The 16,826-nt window shown below is 49.4% G+C and overlaps 1 protein-coding gene across 2 annotated transcripts in view; it reads right to left on the bottom strand.

Annotated features, from left to right (window-relative positions):
- Nucleotides 1-16,826, bottom strand: part of LSAMP (limbic system associated membrane protein) — a gene marked incomplete at both ends in the record, with an annotated part of 318,738 nt that overhangs the window by 301,210 nt on the left and 702 nt on the right. The gene's annotated exons all lie outside the window — the stretch shown is intronic.

Below are 16,826 nucleotides of genomic sequence, written 5' to 3'. Positions count from 1 at the left end.
TTCCACTGAACTGGAACTGCCAGCTCTGGCCTTTCTGACCGCAACTGAGAAGAGACGACCTCCTGCTTTTACATTTCATTAGGAGACATTCATGCGATATCCTGGTCCAGCAGCCAGTTTGGTAGCACAGCTCTGAACTGGACCTATAAACTGGGATTCCAGCCAGAGAAGATTTTCATCACCTAAGTCCAGCCACTAATTTGCTGAGACAAATCTCCTTTTTGAGCCTCAGTTTCTCACACCGCAAAATGGGGAGACTAATAGTGACTTGCTACAAAGAGGAAATGAATTAAAATACTTTGAGATTCAGAAATGGCAGGGACTACTGAGCTAAATAATCCTAAAGTAATTCCACGTGCTCTGGCATAGATCTGACAACAACTTATCTATGTATGCTTTTAATAGAGGTTAACATTTTCATTTTCTCTGAGCGTATTTTAGGCTCCATCACATAAAAGCAAAGTCTACATGAGGCACCACCAAGCAGAATGCACTATCATTAATTTCTGCAAAGCAGCCTCGGTGTCTGCAAAAACACTCCAGGTAACTCAATAAATTAGAATAATAAACACAAAGGAAACCAGAGAACAAGCAAGGACAGGGCAGAAATTACAAACAGAGGCCGACAGCATAATATATGGTACAATGGCTGTCCAAACCGGGCCTCCGCGAGGCACTGGGGAGCCACTGGGAGGCACACGTGAGGTGGAGGATATCCAAGTCTCCGTCCTGTTCCCTGTTACTCCTTGAATCTCCTATGAGTGATTTTAATTCAAATATCACTGTGTACATGCCACCGGGGCCTCTCCCTGCAATGCCTGCGGGGGGATCTTCAGCTGGCAAGCAGAGCGCGGCCTCGGTAGCCACAAACCCTCAGGGAAAGGAACATTTGCTGATGCCAACACAAGCCCCAGCAGCTGCGAGCAGTGCCTAAGGCTGAAACAGCGCTGCAGCAGGGGACGGCCGGCTGCTGTCAGCAGGATGGACCCTGGTGTCAGCCAGGGAGATGGAAAGGGCTTCATCTGCCCACAGGAGTTACACGCTACTCCCTGCCTGTGGGCAGGGAGCTGGGGGGGGGGGGGGATGAACAACTATGCCTCCAACAGGTTGCTGTGGGCTCCACTATACAGTACATATTCCCGCAGAAGCAAATGAACCCCAGAGGAGAGCATGAGAAGGACCTTTTAGTCCTGGAAAAGCGTCCTATTTTCTTGTAGGGATGTCTGCTCACTCTTAACGTGCCTGTCTTGTATGACAGTAATGGCAGCCCCCTCCCCGGCCCCAGCTTTCCCAACCTGGGGTTCCCCACACCAGCTCTGCCCCTGCACTCCTACACCCCTTCCACTGCTCCGGACCTATTTCGTTCCCCAGCACATCAGGCTCATCATGCATCTTCAGCGCTCGCTTCTGCAGCTTCTCCTATTTCAGTCCTGAGCCTCTTCTGAACAGAAAGTACTGTGCACATAAAAACGACAAGGACAGGCAGAAAGAATGAGGTTGTGAGGAAAGATTCAGCGAACTTGTTCCATTTTCCGTCTAGATCAAGACCTGAACCCACGGGAAGCCTCCAGAGGTACTCTCTGCTGCAAACGTACTGTGACATTTAAGAGACCTCCCGGCGAGTCCTGGGAGCAGAGGGATGGACTTCTAGGGGAAAGTTTTCTCTTAGCTACGCAAGGAATTGATGCTATTTATAACGATTCCTGCTGTCCCCAACTGGGCATGAAGACAATCAGCATCTGTCCAGACCCTCGGGGAGACTGCAGAACCAGAGATGTTGTGTATGTATCTGTGCAGCGGCCCCTGCTACAGCATGAAAGCCGCAGGGTGGGTAGAGAGGAGATGTGGAGGGCTCAGCCAGGGCTGGGGAGATGAGGGGCTGGGGAAGGGGGCTGAGGGAAAGGGGATGGTGCCAAAAGGGACGGGGTTTGCATGCGAGTGTGTCTGTTACTTGAGATCATACAGATGGTTTCTCTTTAGCTGCGGTTTTGAAAAGCCCCCTGCCTACTCTGCTGGAGGCCCTTTCCTGACAGAGCCAAACCTGGAGCTCCCAGATGCAGGAGGAGAGCTCAAAGGTCTTTGAAAACAGAGAGTGCATTATGCTGGGGAGCTGGGAACTGCAACTCTATACAGGTAGTATCACGCACCTTTGTGCGCCCTGACCTGGTCCTCCTGCCTGGCAACTGGTTCCCCCACAGCCTACCACCCCCAACCCCCCTCTGTCTGCAAGCATCCCCCTTTCCTCCTACCCTGTCCTGCACAGCAATCCCCTGGCTACGATTCCTCTGACCTGAAGAGGGGCCCTGCCCATCTCCCCCCACTCCTGCTGCTCCCTCCCTGCTCACACAGAAGTTTCCCCTCCCTTGCTTCCCCCCGGCTCTGATACATCCATGCTCCTGTAAGGGGAAACCCCTATGCTGCAAGGCCCCTCTGGGGCATCGGTCTCCTCCTCTCCCCTGCTCCAGCAGCAGCACAGACAATTGTTTTCTTGCTCCATTAATCCAGTAAATGAGGCTGGCTTAGCTCAGCACCGTGAGCCGGTGCTCCGAGCCCAGGATCTGTCTCGGCACAAGAAGGAACACCGATGCGAACACAGGAGCAGAGGAGGAATTTGCAAGTTTGGCACCACGCTCTTCTACCCCCAGACACTGAGGAGAGCAGCTTCTCGAGACCAAACCAAGCAAGCTAATGTAGCCTGCAAATGTTTTGGGGCTTGGCCAGGTGACCGTGCTGCCTTCTTCGAGGCCATCCACCCTGCTCCAGGAGAAGATAAATCAATGCAAGGCAACATCTGCCAAGATATTGACTTTGGCTCCGCTCACGGACTGCCTGCACTTCAGAGATGGGTAATATTCAGCTTGATTATCTCTCACCGCCAAGAGGAAGTTTCTCTCTATGCTTAAAATCACTGGGATGAGCCAAGGAGGAATCGATCTGTGGGAGAGAAATGCTGACAAGAAAACAGGAGTCGGAGACAGGATGAGAGTGGACGAAGGGTGAGCAATGAAGACAGCCTCTGGCAGCTTGCCTGGCCAGGTTAGCAACGGGCCGGGTCACTACAGCCAGAGAAAGATCAAGACCAAACGCATTCATCCAAACTTTACAGCAGACCCCTGTATGCTCTTTCCCCCCTCCCCCAAATAGCTTTTCCTCTCTTAACTTGCTCCTCAGCCTCCTAAAATATCCTTTATCTACCCTTCCCTGCATCCTCACTGCACTGGAGTTTTCTGCTTGCGCTTATGTCCCTGCAAGTCCCCCAATTCACTGCTTAAGGCATGACACAGTGGTTGCGTGGCTTGGTGCCTGCCCCACTTTGTGTTTTATATCATCTCCCCGGTGGTGAAAAGCCCCAACAGCACTCATACACTGTAGTACATCCACCCCTCGTGTAGACACTGAGTCTCACGGGCTGATATCCCAATGCACAAGGTGATGTCACACCAGGGAAAGGTGACATTTCATTAGCAGAACGCGCTGACAAAGCCTCATGAGGTGAACATTCAGCAACATCATCAAACTTTCCCAGGATAAAACACTGAGCCTTAAACTTGTTTTTCCTATCACACTTGTGGTAAAACATCCTCTAGGTCCTGTGGCCCTCCAAAGGCAGCTGATGAGAAAAAGATCTGACTCCCTCCAAAAGAAAATCAGTTTTAGGGATAGTCTTGACACTGATTCCTACTTTTGTTTGCCAGATAGGTTGAGCGTCACATGCTTGGACTAGAGTGACACGGACTACAAACTCCTTGGAGCACACCATGCTCCTGGGATGGGAGAAGAGCAGCCACAGCAGAAGAAATGGGTAAGGACCTCCAGGCCAGGCGCACTTGGGTTCTTGCTGAGGCGCTTCTCTGAAGCTTTCAGCTGTGTTTCTGCCCGTGCTCCTGCCATTCTCTGAGCCTGAAGGCTGCACAGAATTGAGAAGCAGAGGTGGAATAGACCTGAAGGAACCATCTACTCTGTTCTTCTCTGTGAAGGATGGATCAGCTCTACTTTGTCATTTGTGGCATCTGTCACTCCTCATTCATGTCTAGTCTGTTCTTAAAGCCCTCCAGTGATGGAGCTACACAGCCTCCCAAGGCAATTTGATTCAATGTTTTGCTATCTCTACTATTGCAGAGTTTTTACTGACATTCAGCCTGTCTCTCTTGCTGCGATCTTAAACCATTCCTCCTTGTCTTCTCCTGCAGAAGAGATCATTCCTTTCTTTGGTATTTTATGTACCTGCATGCTGTTATTCATATCTCATGATTAGTCCTCTCATCTTTAGGCCTAACAGCCCCATTTCCATCCATCTGTCCTCACTGACTATACTGTCCAGACTTCTGATCATTCCCACTGCTCTCTTCTGGACTACATCCAACTGTTCCACATCTCCCTAGAAACACAAACTACCCCAAACAGACACAGGACTCTACTTCAGTGTATACAGGGAGCAGGCAACACTACCTGTGGAGCAGAGATGCAGCAAGAGCAGAACACAACGTGGCATCCAGTAAGACACTGAAAGATGCTGTAAAATCTGCTGCGTGACCTTCCATTTCTCTTCTCTGGGGGTTGGACGATGCTCCCACTTTGAGCTCCAGGTGGAAAAAGGAAAGACATTTAAAAGGCTAACTGATCTGACTATGTCCAAGGTCCTTGACCCACCTGGCCTGCATTTAAGCACCAATTCCCAACTCAGGTAGGAAGAAAGCTGCACATGTTTCTCCACCTTGGGACACACTTTTCAAATGGATAGACCTGTATGCCTCTGACTCATTGCCAGTACTGGAGACTAGCCAGAAGAATAGGAAGGGAAGAAATGCCACCCTAAAGGCCAATGAATACGCATGAAGCATGTTACGCAAGAACCCCTGTGGACCCCCTTTGTCCGAGTAAAAGTCCTACAGATGGCCCATCACTAAGCGCAGTAGATGCAGTGGGGAGGATGTGTGGGTGGACAGATAATTTGATATTTAGCTGAAAGAACTAAAATGGGTTTAATGCAGTGCTAGGAAGACAGATTGCCTGCAGCACCTTCTGCTCCTGATTACGGATGCCAATCTCAGGTTTCCCTTAGGTGTAAAAGCAGCCAGGATTCGTTGTTTTCACAAAGGCTTCAGAGTCCCAATCTCACAAAAAGGAAGTACCACATGAGGATAATAAAGGGTGACCAGCACTGAGGAACATCCCTGCTACAGCACCAGCAGCTGGCTTTAGTTTTCTTTAGCATCTTATGATTCCATGCTAAAAGATGTGGGGCTGTCTCCAGAGTTCCTGGAAAGCCCCTCCTGCAATGGACAAATCTGGCCGAAATGATCCTAACTCACAAGCTAAAGACCCGCTCCTTCTCTTCAAGGTCAGAGAGGTCTGGCACTTGGAACACCGAGGACTTTCCATAACATTGCACCACCACTGTCTTTTAGCTGCATCTGCCTTCTTTGCCACCTGCACAAGAAAATCTCAGGTCTACACCCCGGCACTGATCTGTGCCACCCCACATTAGCATCATGCAGGAACATCAAGGTTCTCCCCAAGAAAGAGCTATGACAGAGGGGAAAAAAGCCCCCAGCTGCCCCGTTCCAACTTGTAGCAGTAGAATCACAACACACCAAGGAAGCACTGCAGCATGTTCCTCTGCTGACAGAAGCAAGGTGGCTTTCGCGCCAGCCTGCAGCCTTGCCTGTCAACCAGCTCATCAATGATCGGGCTCTCCTTCCACTATTTCCAACTTGGGCTGCAATTGAAAGCAGGAGAAGCAGATTACTGGGATGCAACACACATCCAACTACATTCCTGCTAGGAAGAGAAAGAGCTTTACTGGCAATGCAGCCCCCACTTCTTACTAGCCCTCCCCAACACACCCCTTCCTATGAGCTCTCAGGACAAACAGGCACCAGGCATTCTGTGTAGGAACAGAAAATAAATACATTGGGAATACTCTGCAATCCCAGCCCGAATACAAAGAGCTGATTGAGTGGCCATGCTCAACAAGAGAGCTCAGAACCTGCTCTATCGTCTACAGCAGGAGAGCCAGGGCACTGCAGTCACTATGGTTCTCCCCTCATCTGCTTTTCCCCCAGCCCCCCATTCTTGCTCCCAGGTTCCGAAGGGAGGGAAATTCAAAGAAAATCAGAGTTGAGCAAAGAGAGAGAAAGAAAAGGAAAAGAGGGAAGGTGCTGAACAGTCAGGAATAAGGACATGTGTTGGGGAGGGGTGAAGGGTGAGGAGGAGATGGATTGAGACAGAGAGGAAAAGCAAAGAAGGGAGGGGGAAGATGGAGAAGGCAAGGAAGAGATGTGACAGACAACTTCACCGAGCAGGGTGTCAGGCTGGATGTGGGAGTGTGCCAAGCAAGGGAGCTGGGTGCGATCTGCAAGAGGGGAGACAGGAGAGAGAGGTTTCAGCTCTCTCTCTCTGACGAACTTATCCATTCTTTCTCTCCCAGTGGACAAATCTCTGCAAACACACTCTTCCCTTTCCTTGCTGGCAAGAGATAGCCAAGGATGGCGGTGGAGGGAAGGCAGATGAGGTACAGCATGTGCACGACTCGAGGGGTTTGGGCACACTCCAAATCTCAGTAGTAGGTATAAAAACAACAGGCCCTAAAGAGTGGGTCTAGATGGTGAAGGAGGTAACTCCTTTTCTGTTCCTCATTAGGATGGGATCTTCTGTTACTGCTGCCCACACTTAGCACACTCAAAGGGGTACTGCCCCCATATGCTGCCCTGAGCTGTTTGCCGTCCCAAACCATGGCCTGCCTTACATAGTACATGGGTGAGAAAGGCAATCTGACTATGTGCACTTCTTTATGCTTTCTGTCTTGTTGGTGTTTGTTTAGTTTTTTGTTTTTTTTTTTTTTTTTAATTAACATGAGGCCAATACTACCCAGAGCCTGCCCCTACCCCCCCCCTTCCCCCCCCATCAACAAGTTGATCCATTTCAGACAACCACCATTAGCAGGAAAGTCCCTACGAGGGGGCTGCAGTTGCTTAGCTTCTTATCACAAGGTCCATGGGTTTCCAGGACCGATGGTCATCTACTCACAAGGCACTCGCTTGCGCGCATAAAGCCTGCCTGAGCACGCAGCCAGCACCCCCATCTCAGCCCCACCACACCCAGGACTGATTTCAATTAAATCGCAGTGTAATCCAAGAAACAGCCAAATACACCCGTGCGGGTGCATGGTGGGTGCGTGCCAGCAACTGTGCGGATGTGTGCGTCATTTTTCCGTAGTGTCTCAAAGGACTCTGGAAAGCAGCTTTCTCCCTCACGTTTGCTCCAGCACAGATTGCCTCTCTGCAGTGGTATCAGCCACCCCAATGGTTGGTGGCACAGCGTAACTGGGTGGTGACAGCAGTGACTGGCTAGGGAAAGTTAGCCATCCAAAAGAGGTTACTGAAAAAGGAGTGATCTGCTGTGGCTGGGGTTGAGAGGTCCCTGCAGGTTCTGCTGCTCAGGGAGCACGGAGGTGGTGGTGGGAGATGTGCCCGTGGTAGGAGAGCACAGTGTGGGTGCCTGGTAAGCTGTAGGGCTCCAAGGTCCTCCCCCCGCTGTCAGGATCGAGAGCTCCTGCTGAGCAGGGACAGCTAGGAAGAGTCTATGGGGCCAGCTCACGGAGCTGGAGGTGGGGGACAGAGTCTGCCTGAGAAATGGCAGGGGGCTGTGGAAGGACCACCACTGTTTAACCATCACGCCAAAGGCTAAGGAGGCAGCAGGCAGGAAAAGGGGCAGGGTGGGCTGCAGCAGTCCCTCCCCATCCTCTCCCACCTGCTTAAAACCTCCCCTGTCCCTTGACTCGAGGGGATTGCTAATAAACCTGGCCTGCTCTGAAGGGACAAGCAGATTCCACTGAATCATGGCTCACACATGCCCCTGCTCATGAGTGGGGCTCAAATGCCCCTTCCCTCAACAAAGTCCCAATAAACAACTGCCTCAGCGGGCGCAGGCTCCCTGCTCTATAGCTGCAGGCAGGGAGACTACAGATCATATTATACTGTATTTGGCAGAGAGAGGACAATAATTTTTCAGGGAGTAATCACTCCCCGAGTCCTGCTTTTCTCCAAGCTCAGAGGACACCCTGGAACAGATGGGGGGTTCCTAACATCCCTATGCTACCTGCAGCACTCAGTAGGGTTGCTACCTTGTAGCGGTGGTGTTTTTCTCCCCTCTTGAGCATTTTCCAATGCCAGCATGCTTATTTATGCCTGGTCCCCTCTGTCACACGCTCTCCTTTCTGTTCCCTGAGAAGGTGAACATGGGGCCCGACCGTGGACAAATTCCTGCTCATTCCTGGTAGGAATCGGGGCTGGGGGTGGAATGGGGTTCACTATGAAGGAGTTGGTGTGAAGGAGTCAGCTAGGCTTTGTCACTGTGGCTCCTCTCCTCCAAAGGAAAAGACAGAGATAATGATGTTAGAACATTTTAACCTTTCTTTTTCTGAGCTTGATAGGCTTGGCCCGAGGCACCTTTCCTAGCAAAAACAGGCTGCTGTAAGATTGATTGGTTGGGTGCAGAGTTTAAAGGTAATTTTCTCTTGTCACATGCACATAAATTATTGTGGCTCAAGCTGCGATCAGCTCCACGTCTCACTTGTTCCAATGCTTTTATGCCCAGGCTCTGATGAGGGGGTTGTAAGAACCTCGTCCAGTGCTCCCCAAGCAGCATCCTATATAAATATATATCAAGAGCATCACAGGTGTACACACAAAGTTGGGGGGGGGGGGGGGGGGGCGGGGAAGGGGCACACGCCTGCAAATCTGTACAGCCAGGGACTTCCAGCTGCAGAAGTTGCAGCTAGAGCCTTGTTTGCTCAGCTATGAACCTGTTTAAAATGTTCTGTCCATGAATGCCAGGGCAAGGAAAACTCATCCATTCAGATTATTCACAAGGGGGAAAGAAAAAAAAGATGCACATGCACACACACAAAGGAAGCACAGCTGCAGCCAAAGTGAATTCATTTTTAACATTCATGAAAATATTCACAGAACACTTCAGTGTTATTTGCCTAAATTTTGCTGTTTGGAGTAAACACTTGAGCCAGCGCAGGCTGTATGTTCCAGGCACAATACCGCATCAGGGATTAGGGGTGGTCCTTGGCTCTAAGTCGCAGATTCACGCTATGTCCCCAAGTACATGTGGCCCCCTTACTTTAAGGCACAGACTCAGTATCTGCCGCTGCATAGTTCCCCACTCTTGGTCATCGCAAAACGACTTTGCAAGTACCCGCAGCCATCACATTCCCCATCCGTCGCAACCTTATGCAACAAAGGCACGCGCGCCCTGCCAAATTTAAACACAGAAACAATGGCAAACAATGACAGCTCTGGCGCGCGCCTAGTGTGGGGGAGCGGACCCCGTTTCCCCCCCCTCCGCTTCCCCCTCCCTCTCCTCAGCTCATCCCCTTCGTCGGTTTCTTTCCCTGAGCGTCCTAAGCAGCTCACACAAGGGAAAATGCTACAGCACACAAGGGAGACTCAGCTGAAGCCCTGAAGACAAGAGCTGTGTGCGTTGTCTCTTCCTCCTCCATAAATACAGCTGAGACGACGACTGGATAATTGGCTAAGTGCCTGTCAGCTTAATAACAGAGAGAGACACACAGAGAGGGAGAGGGAGAGATTTGTATTTACTATTCAAAGTCATGGATGCTGCCTGCCAGTGGATTTCAACATGGGTTTTGTTTGCACAGCGAGGCACGAAAAGTGAACGGACGCGCAGCTCCGAGTCTTGCCCAGCCTCGCGCCAGCGTGGACAACCAGCCTGGGACGGAGTGAGGAGGCAGAGCAGGTAGCTGCCATGCAGGTACCATCGGGTTCCCGGTTAGAGTACCCCTGGGTTCCCACACTGGAAAGCACCATCGCCACCCCTGGTGAGATACTGCTGTCACTGACACACCAAGTCACGCCACATTAGGGGCAGCGACAACGGTGCATCTCCAGCATGGTCACCCCGCTGCTCCTGAGAGGAGGGGGCGCAGTGGCCCTGTGAGCGGCGGCTGCGCAGCTGCGGGACCACCCCTGTTTCGTTTTGCAAACGCGCAGCACAGGGGTTGGTGCTTGGGGAGCTGGAGCCTTCTCGGCCTTTCCCTCCCCCTTGTAAATCCGGTGCTCTTCTAAGACCCCATCTAAGGAGAGCGCCCGTGAAGAGAAACGAACCTCCCTGCTCTTCAGAAGCTTTCACTACTTCCCTCTGCCACAGAAATGCAAATTTCAGTAGTGAAAGTGGTTCAGGTTGCTTATGGAAGGGGGACAGCACTGGCCAGATCTACCGCGGTGCTAACCTCAGAAGAGGAAGATGCAATACACTGTTCACTTGCTGCTTTCTTCCTTAACGGCTGTCGCAACTGAGGCACAGCGAAGCGAAAGGACGGTCCCAGCATTAGCGATGGTTACTGAAGCCCAGGAGCCAGGAAAAAGCCACGCAGACCTCCAAGCAAGCAGCCTGTTCTCCTGCCCAGGGCTGCCTCTCACCTACACAAAGCTTGCAACTTTACAGAGTACATGAACATTTGTGCAACTACACGCAAGAAAACACTTTCTGTTTTTCAACGGGAGCAAACGTAGGGAAACACACGTTCGCGCGCAGGCGCACGCAAGCACGCCCCCCACCCCCAAACCTCATGCAGATGTGTTATTGCAAAGTATCTGCTGAACTCCAGCCCAGCCTGAGCGGGCTCAATTCCATCAAGTCAGCTCCGACCGAAAAAGCCCGACCCCAGTGAAATCAATAGAGCTGCAGCAGGGCTGGTTCTCCTCTCCTTGCACGGGCCGAGCACGCTTGGAGGCACTCTGGAGTCACAGCCAGCCTCTCCCACACAACCCAGTTGCTCCTAATAAAAACCTGCAGAAATATACACGCGCAGGGGAGATCAGCTGTTCAGATTATTTTGAAATAGCTGTTTCCTAGGCAGAGGCGAAACTCATTGTTATTAGTTCCCATTACTTACCATAAAACCAGACACGTTAGATGTGCCTGAAGCCTGAAGCAAATGCTTTGGTGTCAGATTCAGCTGAAAATCACATTCGTTTCTTCTTCAGTGAGAGAAGAGTAAAAGAAAACTCAGTAAATTCCTGACCTCACCTTTGTGCCCTCCATTGCACTTACTCCAGCAGAGCATGAGTTCACACGAGCCAGAGTGAATTTTGATGGACAACAAAACTAGGCACCGTCAATGAAAATGGCTATATTCAGCCTCGCAGTAAGCCTGTCGAAGCCCTGCCGCTGCCTCAGCAGCGAGCCGTGGCCCCGCAGCTCCGTCAGAATCAGACGCCTGTGGGTATGGATATAAAGGGCAGGTACGTGTAATATATATTTTGAAAAACTTATAGTTATGAGACGGCAAATTCCAGTAACTGTGAGCTATTTTAAGACTGGGTCTTTCCTCATGACCTGCTGGGGAGGGGAGCGGAGTGGAAGAGGTACTGACTCTGAGACACTCCAGGTAACACGTACTACTATATAAATTTTAATGCCAACTAAGTAGGAAAACATATGGTACTTAGCTGCAAACTGAAGTGTGCATGCAGACTCAGGGGAGGAGGTTAAAGCCATACAGTCTCATACTGTCTCTCCCTCTCCCTCTTTCTGAATGCAAATTATACATACAGCGTTATTAAACGTACACAGTTTCACCACAGAGCGAGCCTTTTCTTTTCTAATTTCCACTCCACCTTTGCTTGTGAGGGGTAAGTCCCACTTTGCAGAAAACATGGTACCACAAAGGCTCCGCTCACTATTGGGCACACCATATATAAATACCGCATGTGTATAAGGAGAGATGCTAATCGCCAGCCTCTGACCATATACATATTGCAACTTCCTTTATCATACGTCTACACGCACGCTCACATATCTATGTGTGCATGTGTGCCTTCATATAATGGCACCATCTGCTGCCAGACCTTGAAGTTTTGCAACATCATCTGTTACTACATTTACATGCTTTTTTAATTTATTTTTTTTTAAAAAAAGGAAAGTCTCAGCAGAGTACAGCCTCTTTTGCACAGATCCCAACACACCTTCCCTCAACACACGTTCGCTAGATTCAATAACGAAGGCTTTGTATACTCTGGAGAAAAAGAAGAGCATTCGGGACTTGCAGTCAATACCAGCGCAGAACGAGGACATGCGATGGGAAACCTCGTTTGTCGCATCCGCCGGGTTGTTGTTGCCTGGCGGAGCCAAAAGGCAACCCAAGCTAATGGAGAGGTCGCCAGGCTGGGTGCGCCCGAGCCCTGCGGTGCAACCCTGGGCGAGTCCCCTCACCTCCGGGCGCCTCCTGCCCACCCCCGGCCTCTGCCCGTCCTGGCTAATAGCCCGCACCCCCGGCAGAAGAGGGGATCTCTCTCTTACTCTGTGCTCGCGTGGCACTTAATACCAAGGGTGCCTCAACTTAGTGGTGGCCTTTTAAGTGCCACAACAATACTACTAATAATCAAGGTTACAATTTTACTGCCAAGACTGTATTATTATGTAGCATTATACCTTTGAACGTGCCTATTCTCATTTCTAGCAAAGGGCTCAGCTCAGTGCTCCCTGTTATAAATTATATGCTAATTATAAGTGTAATCTGAACAGCTTTTACTTTTCTTTTAAAATGACTGTACAGGGCATAAACTTTGTTGTGATGCTGCGTTGCCACTTTGCCTGAGGTGCCTTTGTCCTCTAGCATAGCTCCACATGTAGAATATCAGCAAAATACTGGGAGGCCAAGAACAGAGTCTGCATAAATTGCTTATATTGCAGGATTACACCAACAGCGCTATCGTTACGGCTGGTAATTTGATTCCAGCCCATCCTTTGACACATGTAACGTGAACAAACTAAGTACCCATTAGGATGGAAGATCCTAAGCGTGCTATCATCCTGAAACTTCACAGTATTTAAAAAAAAAAATGGTAAAAATGGAAATTGCACACTCAGTTAAATGTTGTTTTTCATCAGTGCATCAGCACCAGATTGATTTAATTCTTGATGAAAAGTTGATGCTTGGAAAAACTCAAGAACAATGAGCCAAATTCTGGCCTTGGCAAGATCCCAGTTCTCCAATGGGCTGAGCATCATCTGAGCAGTGCTCAGCAGCTTAAACCCTGGATGAGTCACTTGTACCTCTTTATTAGCAGTCCCCAGGAATCTGCCCCAAAGACAAACGCAGTATTTCTGGCAGTGCCCTTTGGGCTTTGGTGGATTTGTACTGGTACAACTGAACGGATGGGAACAGGGATGTGACCCATTTTGGTTCCAGCTAGCGATGAGCTCCATTTCATAAGTCATTAAAGGCCAAATATGCCCTTGTGCCAGGACTACTAAAAGCCCTGGGCAACCTGTAAGTCCTACTGATGGCCTCAGAATAGTGTTTTAAAGGCACTTTGGGGTGAGCTGCTGTGATGATTCCTGAGAGAGCTGATCTTTCTCCCTCACACACTGTACCTGATCCCACAGCATGGAACCCCATTGCCATTTTGCTTCTAAGCCGTTTTAAGGGTAAAACACGATGCAGAGGCACAGTTCCCTCCCTCCCCCATCTGCAGTAGCTGCCCTTCCCTACTGCACATGTCCCACTCAGCCAATGTCCTCCCTATTTCTCATCCCCTCCCTAGGCTGAAAGCGCATAACAAAACACGGGGTCCCCGCCTTTGCTCACAGGACACTCACGGAGCAAATAAGGCAGGAGAGGATGCTGGAGGCAGGTAAACAGAAAGAAGATTTGGCATTGGGGCTTGTTTTTCTTTACCTGTTTTAATTAGTTTGGGGGGATATTTTGTGTGTTTGCTGTTCGGAGATTCTTTTTTTTTTTTCCTAGCATCAAGCAGGGAAGTTGCATATAAAACCCAACAACCTCATGACTGCAACCTTCCAAGCAAAACATTGGCAGGAATTGTAGCACACCGTTCCCTCTCAATACTCAAAATAAGGTTCAGTGTCCTTCTTTGCTTGCTGAAGACAGAGTTAAAAATGAAACCTTAGTAAGCCTGACAGGCTCTCTGATATACAGTGTCATCTTTGAAACATCCTGCTCTCTTTTTTCTTCGTCGTAGCTGGCCAAACACCAGCAGCTCTGCTCAGCCCTTCTCACCTGTTGCAGCTCTCAGACCCCTCCTCCCTTTTCAGCCTTGCTCTAAGGAGTGGATCATTACCCTTTTCCCTGTGGATAGTCTATCACGAGCTATTTTTATTCTCTTTCTCTGCAATTCCCTGACTAACTTCCCCATGCCAAATACTCACTAAAAGTCATCAACCTTCAGCAAGGCCAACAAATGAATCAAATCTGCTGCCAGGTCATTTAGGAGATGAGCCAGTATAGAGTTAGGAACATTTTTTAAAAGTCCTCAGCAAGGGAATATTTTAAATGCCATAGCTTTAAAAAGTCATATCCAAACTTCCCAGAATAATTCCATTCTGAATAACAAGCTGTAGATGAAGCTCCAGAGGAGTGGCTTCTTTCGGGAACATTAGGGCTTATAATAAACTATTTTTCTTCACTTCATAGAACAGTCCACCCACCCATTCTTCCACCTACAAATGTAACACGATATACAAATGTATAAAGCCCCAAAGGAGAAGAATCATTCAGAATACCCTGTCCTTGGTGCTTTGCTGAATGATTTACACCACAATTTACAGGAACAAAATGTTTTTAGTTATATTATCACTATGTACCTTGCTTTTAATTCTCTCCAACTGCATATCATTTTTTCTCCCTCCTACATTTTCATTTCCCTTCAAGCTACAGGATGGAGCTACTGGGCACTGGTACACCGCCACTGCACGCTCCTTCTTCCCTCTGAAATAGATCCGTAGCACAGATAGGTGATATGATCTCTGCGCAGAAATCTCTTCCCTATCTGCCTGTGGAGTAAAGATGTGCTCTGAGCACAGTTAGTATAGATCATCTACTGGTTTTTCTCCACCTAGCTCTTCCCCTTGCATTGTCACTAGTGGATGTATAAGGCAGGGAGAGCGAGATGCTGGGAGTTTTTCAAACGCAAGGTTGCCTTAAAGTGAGTTATGTGTTGGAGGGGCAGGAAAACCAGTGAGGGGGAAGCCAGCAAACCAGCCCTTGCTTTAAAACTGAATGTATAAAATGCCATCCTGCAGGACCTAAAGTGTATGGGACAGAGGAAACTCTCACCCCTTCCAGCCTCATGTGGCAGTCCTGTCTCCCAGCACCGCCTGTTTTATGCCTCTCCTCTGAAGGAAGGACTGAAACATCCCAGAAACCTGAGGCTGGTCCCAGGGAGAAAGGGAGAGGAGACAACTGCCCTTCTTAGGAAACGGGAAAAGCATATAGCCAGCCAGATCTGATTAAAAAGCTTAGGAAGGCAGCTGAGGGAGGTAAAGCCTGTGCACTGGCCACAGTCACTTCTGACAGAAACGCAGCCTGCCAGGAACACGGTATTCCTCGGGGCAAGCAGTTACACGGCCGGGTGGCGTGCCGCTCCCGCAAACTGTGTCACTTGGCGCACATCTGGCTGACACAGCTGGATCACCTCACTCAGGTGTTTTACTTTAGTGCCTGACATAACACTGGCAAAGCCACACGCTCCACGCACAATCACCGAAACCACTCTCCCATGCAGCCCTGTTGAGCTTGCTGACGGGCACTTTGCACGCAGCACATGCAGGCACCATCTCCCCCATCCGCTCAGCCCTCTCTGCTGCAAATGCAGCTTTAGCACACAGCGTCTAGATAAACTCAAAAGCTCCAAGGTTAAGTGGGAAATAGAAATCCAGTGACCCCTGTCTGGGCAAGTGAGCTTAATGACTTGTCTGCTGCTGTATGTACCAAACATATGCTGGCAAACATCTGCCTGAGCAGCCCCTCCAAAATAAATGATTGATGGAAGTGATTTGCCTTTAAAAATGGGGTAAGCCAGCTGGGAGTCCCGCTAGAAAAGGGTTAATGGGATATATGAATTGCTAGTGAGTGGAAGGGAGAGGAGAGAAGCTGGGAGTCAGAGGCAACACCCCTTGTTAGGTGTTTACCATGTCGCATCTAAACCCCTTCCATCGCATATGCAAGGCAGATGAATTACTCTGTAAATCCTATTACTCCGTGTGGATAAATCTTACATGCGAGTTAACAAGTCTGGAGAGCTGGGGAATGGAAGCTGCTGAACGGATATTCCAGGATCAAAACAACCCAGCACACGGGAGCTGAGAGAAGCGATACGCGTACACACACACACACACACACATCCCTCTTCTAGCATCCTTCTTCCCTGATCCCATCTTGCTAGCTCACATACCCCTCCGTTATTAAATGGGAGGGATGCAGGACACAGGGGATCATGTAGCCGACCATTTGGTGACATCTAGCAGGATTTATTTCAGGGATAGAGAAAGAAAACTTTGCTGCTGCTGTTAGCTTTGCTAGGGAATTGCTCCCTTGGCGCTTCAGGGTTTGTGCACTATCAGCTCCTCATACAGATTACAGACTTATTTTAAATTACGTCCAGTAGTTTTGTAGCCATAACACACAGTGTGTGCACATACTCGCAAGCACAGAATTTTCCTTCAGTAGGGAAGTTACTGCAGGTAAGTTGAGCAAGACAGAATTTGAAAAAGAAACCCACAGGAAAAAGATGACTGCATTTCAACTATTTGGGATGCTCCTAACTGAAAGCCCAGGTAGCCTCAGAACTACCTTTAGAAAACCTGCACGACAAACACAGAAATACAACACCCAATACTGCCAGTGAACAAGGCTTTATGTGCAAAGACACCCTCATCACAACCACTCAGACACGCAGGCACAGCATACACCCATTTACTTAGCCCCGCAAAAAAAAAACAACACAGTGAATGAGATATAAGCTTCATAAACGCCGGAGCTCTTGCACCAT

Source organism: Vanellus vanellus (assembly GCF_965231255.1).
Source record: "Vanellus vanellus genome assembly, chromosome: 1".
NCBI classification, from domain to species: Eukaryota; Metazoa; Chordata; class Aves; order Charadriiformes; family Charadriidae; genus Vanellus; species Vanellus vanellus.
The sequence above is the reverse complement of the archived record's forward strand: the minus strand, read 5'-3'. Positions and strand labels throughout refer to the sequence as shown.